Here is a 6,000-nt window from a genome sequence, read left to right as displayed (position 1 = left end):
AACAAAGGTCTTCACACTTGTTTCTATTTGTCTACTGTTCTTCACACAAACTGAAATATAACCTTTTGAAATCCACTTTATTTTCACATTCCTCATGAAGATATAAAGATTTCAAAATAGTATATTCTGTATTCCATAAGAGCTTAGCAGAGAGAAGGAGTCTGTGAGAATATTAAATGTTTTGGATTTTGTATTAAATTATCAATTATACATTGGTCTTCTTGGTAGAAGAATATAATTCGGAGTATTTGGATTTTCAACTGCATTTCTGTGGGAATCAGCCTTCAAGGGGTCCTTGATGAATATCAGGTCCTGCTTCCTGATATTCGTAGCCTTTGGCAGTCTCACTCACATTGAGTAGGACTAACATGTATAACAAGTAGGATATTGAAGAAAAGGTGAAGTGTAATGTTTAAGGCTAGGTCATAAAAAGCATGTGAGTTCTGTCTTTCTGAGTGAAGACAAGAGTATGTTATGAGATACTGCGTTAGCCAAAAAGTTCATTCAAGTTTTCTGTAACAGTTTGCAGAAAAACACGGATGAAACTTTTGGCCATCCCACTACTTTAGGTGACAATTAACCAGTACCACACAGTGAGCCATCTTGAAGGCAGATCTTGCAAATGGTAAATGGAATATTGCCTGCCATATCAGTAAACAAAGAATTTTACAGTCATCAGCGATTGCAGCCACAGCCAGCAGATGGTGAGCTGGGGAGCCCTGAGGTAAGTCAGGAAGGATAAGAATACCTGCCATCTAGCAGTCATCAGACTGCAGGCACTCCCCACAGTGATCTCTGAGGAGACTCAGGAAGTGAAAACAGAGTATACTGGTCTCAGATAGCTGAGGTACATAGCAAAGGAATGATTTCAGTGACCCCAGACTCTCGCATCTTCCCATATATAGAAAAGCACTAAATTCATTAAACTTAAGATTTCTAGTTTTCTTTAATTAACAATAGACTTTTGATGTTCAGACTACTTGTCCTTTGTTACAAAACTCATATACCCTGGCTCCCTCCCTTGCCATTTCAGAGCAGTTCTCTGAGGGTTACTTGAGATGCTGCCTCTCAGGATTGAAGTCCTAAAAATTCCCACCAAATAAAATATAACTGTCAATTTTTAGGTTGTGAATAATATTTTAGTTGGCAGAAACAATTCCAAGCCTTCAGACAACTGCAGTCTTGGTTGCATCTTAAGTGAATATCATGAGATACTTCAAGCCAGAACCCTCCAGCAAAGCTGCTTCTGTATTCCTGATCAACAGAAACTATGAGATGAATAATAATTATTTATTATTTTAGACCACTGAGTTTTTGATACCGAGCAGGGCCCTGTGGGGCTCCTGGGCACAAAAGGTTTCTGTGTCTGCCGTTTCTTTGATTACAGAAAATAGCCTTCACTCAGCCTCCATGACTTCCGCTGAGTTCCAATGGGCAGATTGAAGCATTTTTTAGTTAGGAAAGGGAGAGGATGCCAGACAAGAGAGAAACAAACAGTCAAGAGAAACAATAGTGCAGCCTTGGGGCAAGTTGCTGGTTCCCCATCAAAGGATACACACACAATATCTTTGAGCTGTTTTCTAGATTTTGACACCACTCCCAGGTGGGAGAAGTTAAAGATTAATGAATGATGGTATGCTGCCCACAAGCATGTAGACCCCAGATCAGTCGGAACCTGAAGGTTGATATGCTGACTCCTACGTAGCTCACCACCAACCCATCAAAGAATGTCCTCAAGTTGAACACGCCCTCTTTAAACAATTACTGTAAAACAAAACTACTCACTATCCTCTCCAAGTGGGGACACAGAGTTTTTCAAAGCAAGAGCCTGCTGTGTCCCCCTTTTCCTCACAAAGTAATAAAGCTATCCTTTTCTACCCAAAACTCTGTCTCTGAGATTCGATTCGGCACGGGTGCACAGAGAAGCTGAGTTATGGCATCATTTTTAAATAATTAATTACACAGCAATAGTTACCTAATGCAACTCTGAGGTATTAATAGCATTATTCTTTATATGTCTTCCTACATTTTATTCTGTGTTCAATAAAAACTTGAAGTTATAGTTTTTCCACTGAATGATGCTATTCTTTTTGTATTCATTCTCTTGTACAGGAGTTAGCCAGTGAGTTTTTCCTGTAAACTAGATTTGGGCCACATGCAACAGAAAACTGAGTGGATTTCATTGTGTTTCTTTCCAGGAAGGATACCTGGAAGAGCAAAGAGAATCAGTGAGTTGCAGAGTCTGAGAAGGGAATTGTAACCAATGAGCTGAGGGAAAGAGCATCATCTGCAGCAGGAGAGATGCAGATGAGATATTGCCCCAAATGTGCATAAGTTATCTGAGGACCTATGAACACACCTATTAAAGAATAAGCTTTAACCATCTGCCAGCTCTAAAAATGTGTTGCTAGCTCACAACATTACAATCACAAAAATATTCTGCTCATCTTTCCTCTACTCTGCCAGTCCATACTTGACAGTGAGTGTGGATTTGAAACAACTGTTAGCAAGGTGTCAGTATTGGAGAAGCAGCCAGTTGTTCTTTCTCCTTTATTATAGGCCTCTCCACTATGGATGAAAAATGTTGTCTGCCAAATCAGTAAACAAAGGATGTTGTTCATCAAGCCTGCAGCTACTGAAGTGCTCCTACTGGGCACCCTGAGGGGATTCAGGGTGGAGAAAAGCAGGATACTATCCCTATATAGTTAAGGTGTATATCAAAGGAATGATTTCAATGAGCCCAGACTCCTGAATCTTCCCATACTTAGAAAACTACTAAAGTCATTAATTTGAGATATCTGGTTTTCTTTAATTAACAGTAATCTTTTGATATTCTGACTACCTGTCTTTTCTTTTTTTTTTTTTTTTTGGTTTTTTTTTGGGGGTGGTGATGGTGTTAAAATCTCCTATATATCCTGGCTTCTCCCTTACCCCTTCCAACCAGTCCCTCAGAGCTATCTGAACTGCTGTCTTCTGGGCTAAAGTTTTTTGTCCACCAAATAAAACATAATTCTTAACTTTTAAGTTGTGCCTTTTTTTTTTTTTTTCAGTCGACAACTGCATGCATCCAAACTTAACAGGAGTGAGGTGGGGAGGTACTTTGAATCAAGTTGAAAGTTTAAATCTTACATGACATTAAAAATTCTCATAACTAAGTAAATATAGTTTGTAATTCCCCCCAAAAATGTGATAATAGAAGTCTCTATATTTCATCCAGTAGCAGTGGAAAAATTAGCTACCGTGTATCTATGTAGAGGAAGAATGGGAATCCAAAGTAAAATTGGTTTATGATTAAATCCCTGAAGTCATATATTTCACGGTAATACTTTATTGGGAAATGGGCAGAATTACATAGAGCAAAAATAGACAATTTGATTGATGCAGCTCTTTCTTTAAAATATACATGCTAAAATAATCAGTTTTAAGTATAACCAACTTGAAGTAACATATTTTACAAGACTAAATAGCTATTTCCCTTCTCTATTTTATTTTGTGAAGTTATACACAATGTAAGGGAGGGGTGTTTTTCCTTCTCTTCTCAATGTAATTAGTTGGTGGAATTTGATAGCTGGAAATAAAAATCTCCATAAAAATTTTCCAGACACATTCCCTCCTGCTGTATTTCTTCACAGTTTTCAGTCACATTCTGAGGGACATAAATAGATGTATTACCTTATTTACATAATGGAACCATGAAGTCAGCATAACTTTTGCATAGACTATCATGTCAGTGAAAGCTTTAGAGACAAGTCATGTTTAAAAAGAGATTCCAATATGGATTCAGATCAACCTGTTTTGTGTGTGTGTGTGTATATATATATATATATATATATATATATATATATATATATATATATAAATTTCAAATAGGAACTTAGAAATGGTTGAACTAAATTGATGTCTAGCACAACAAACTTGTTCAAATTGATAGAATAGCAAGAAACATATAGCATACAATATATTTATCTTCATTTTTACTTTGTTTTAAAAAGGTGTGATATTTTGATATTAATCTAGTATGAAGCAAAATCCCTCGGTAAATTGTTTCCATTTTCAATATTTCTATTCATACTAGAAAATGCTACAATTTCATGACAAAGTAATAAATGCATATGTTAGGGAAAAGGGAGTTCATCAACAAATTAGGTAGAGAATAAACTTACCTTAACACAATAAAATCCACATATGAAATGCCTACAGCTAATAAAATGATCAATGTGGAAAAATGAAAGCTTTTTTCTCTAAGATCCAGAAAAAGACAAGGATGGCCACTCTTGCTGTTTCTGTTCAATATAATAATGGAAGTCCTAGTTAGATCAATTATGCAAGAAAAAGAAATAAAGGGCATCCAGATCAAAAAGAGAGAAGTAAAATTATCTGCTTGCAGATGACATAATCTTATGCATTGAATATTGTAAAGACTGCATACAAAAAAAAGTTAGAACTAATAAAAACATTAATTAAAGTTGTAGGCTACAAAACCATCATATAAAATTTTTTGTGTTTTTATACAGTAACAACAAAGTATCTGAAAATAAATCAAGAAAATAAAAACATTTACAATAGCATCAAAAACCAAAGAGGTAAAAGACTTGTACACTGAAAATTATAAAACATTGATGAAAGAGATTTAAAAGACACACACAAATTGGAAGACATCCTGTATTTATTGATTAGATGAATTAATATTTTTAAAATATTCATACTCTTCAAAGTAATCTATGTAATCCTTATAAAAATTGCAATGGCATTTTTTGCTGAAATAGAGAAAACAATCCTAAAATTTCTATGGAATCACAAAAGATTCCAAAAAGACAACGTGATTTTGAAGAAGAAGAACAAAATTGGAGGCATCACACTTCCTAATTTTAAGCTATATTACAAAGCTACTGTAATCAAAACATTATAGTTTTGGAATAAAAATAGACATATAGACCAGTAAAACAGAATAGAGAGTTCAGGAATAAACCTACACATAAGGGTCAACTGACCTTCAACAAGAACACACAATGGGGAAAGGATCGTTTTTTCAAGAATTGGTGTTGGGAAAACTGGATATCTACATGCAAAAAATGAAACTAGGTCAATGACTTCTTTACTACCAGAGCATGACAGAATCTAGAAAAAAATAACTGGTTCTTATATCTAACTAAGGTATTCTCTATTCCTTTTGCACAAGGAATACAATACATCATTACTTATAAAATGTAGGAATGTAATTCCTAGTACATCAGTTTAGTTGGTTTTATATTTCTTATTTTTTTAACATCTTTATTAGAGTATAATTTCTTTACAATGGTGTGTCAGTTTCTGCTTTATAACAAAGTGAATCAGTTATACATATACATATGTCCCCATATCTCTTCCCTCTGGCATCTCCCTCCATCCTACCCTCCCTATCCAACCCCTCTAAGTGGTCACAAAGCACCGAGCTGATCTCCCTGTGCTATACGGCTGCTTCCCACTAGCTATCTATTTTATGTTTGGTAGTGTATATATGTCCATGCCACTGTCTCACTTTGTCCCAGCTTACCCTTTCCCCTCCCCGTATCCTCAAGTCCATTCTCTAGTAGATCTGTATCTTTATTCTCATCTTGCCCCTAGGTCTTCTGACCATTTTCTTTTCTTTTCTTTTCTTTTTTTCTTTCTTTTTTTTTTTTTTTAGATTTCATATATATGTGTTAGCATATGGTATTTGTTTTTCTCCTTCTGACATACTTCACTCTGTATGACAGTCTCTAGGTCCATCCACCTCACTACAAATAACTCAGTTTCATTACTTTTTATGGCTGAGTAATATTCCATTGTATATATGTGCCACAGTTTTATATTTCTTAATTACACAGTAGATATTCCTGTTTTGCCATCCTGTCCTACACATTTTTTTTCTTTCAAAACCCTCTTATCCTAATATATTTACAAACCATCTAGAGTATTATAATAATAGATTGGATTAAAGATTCATTTTTAATTTAAGAGTGCATACATATTCACAATATA

The sequence above is a fragment of the Mesoplodon mirus genome, assembly GCF_964341445.2.
Source record: "Mesoplodon mirus genome assembly, chromosome: 16".
Lineage (NCBI taxonomy): Eukaryota > Metazoa > Chordata > Mammalia > Artiodactyla > Ziphiidae > Mesoplodon > Mesoplodon mirus.
This window is presented reverse-complemented; position numbering follows the sequence as displayed.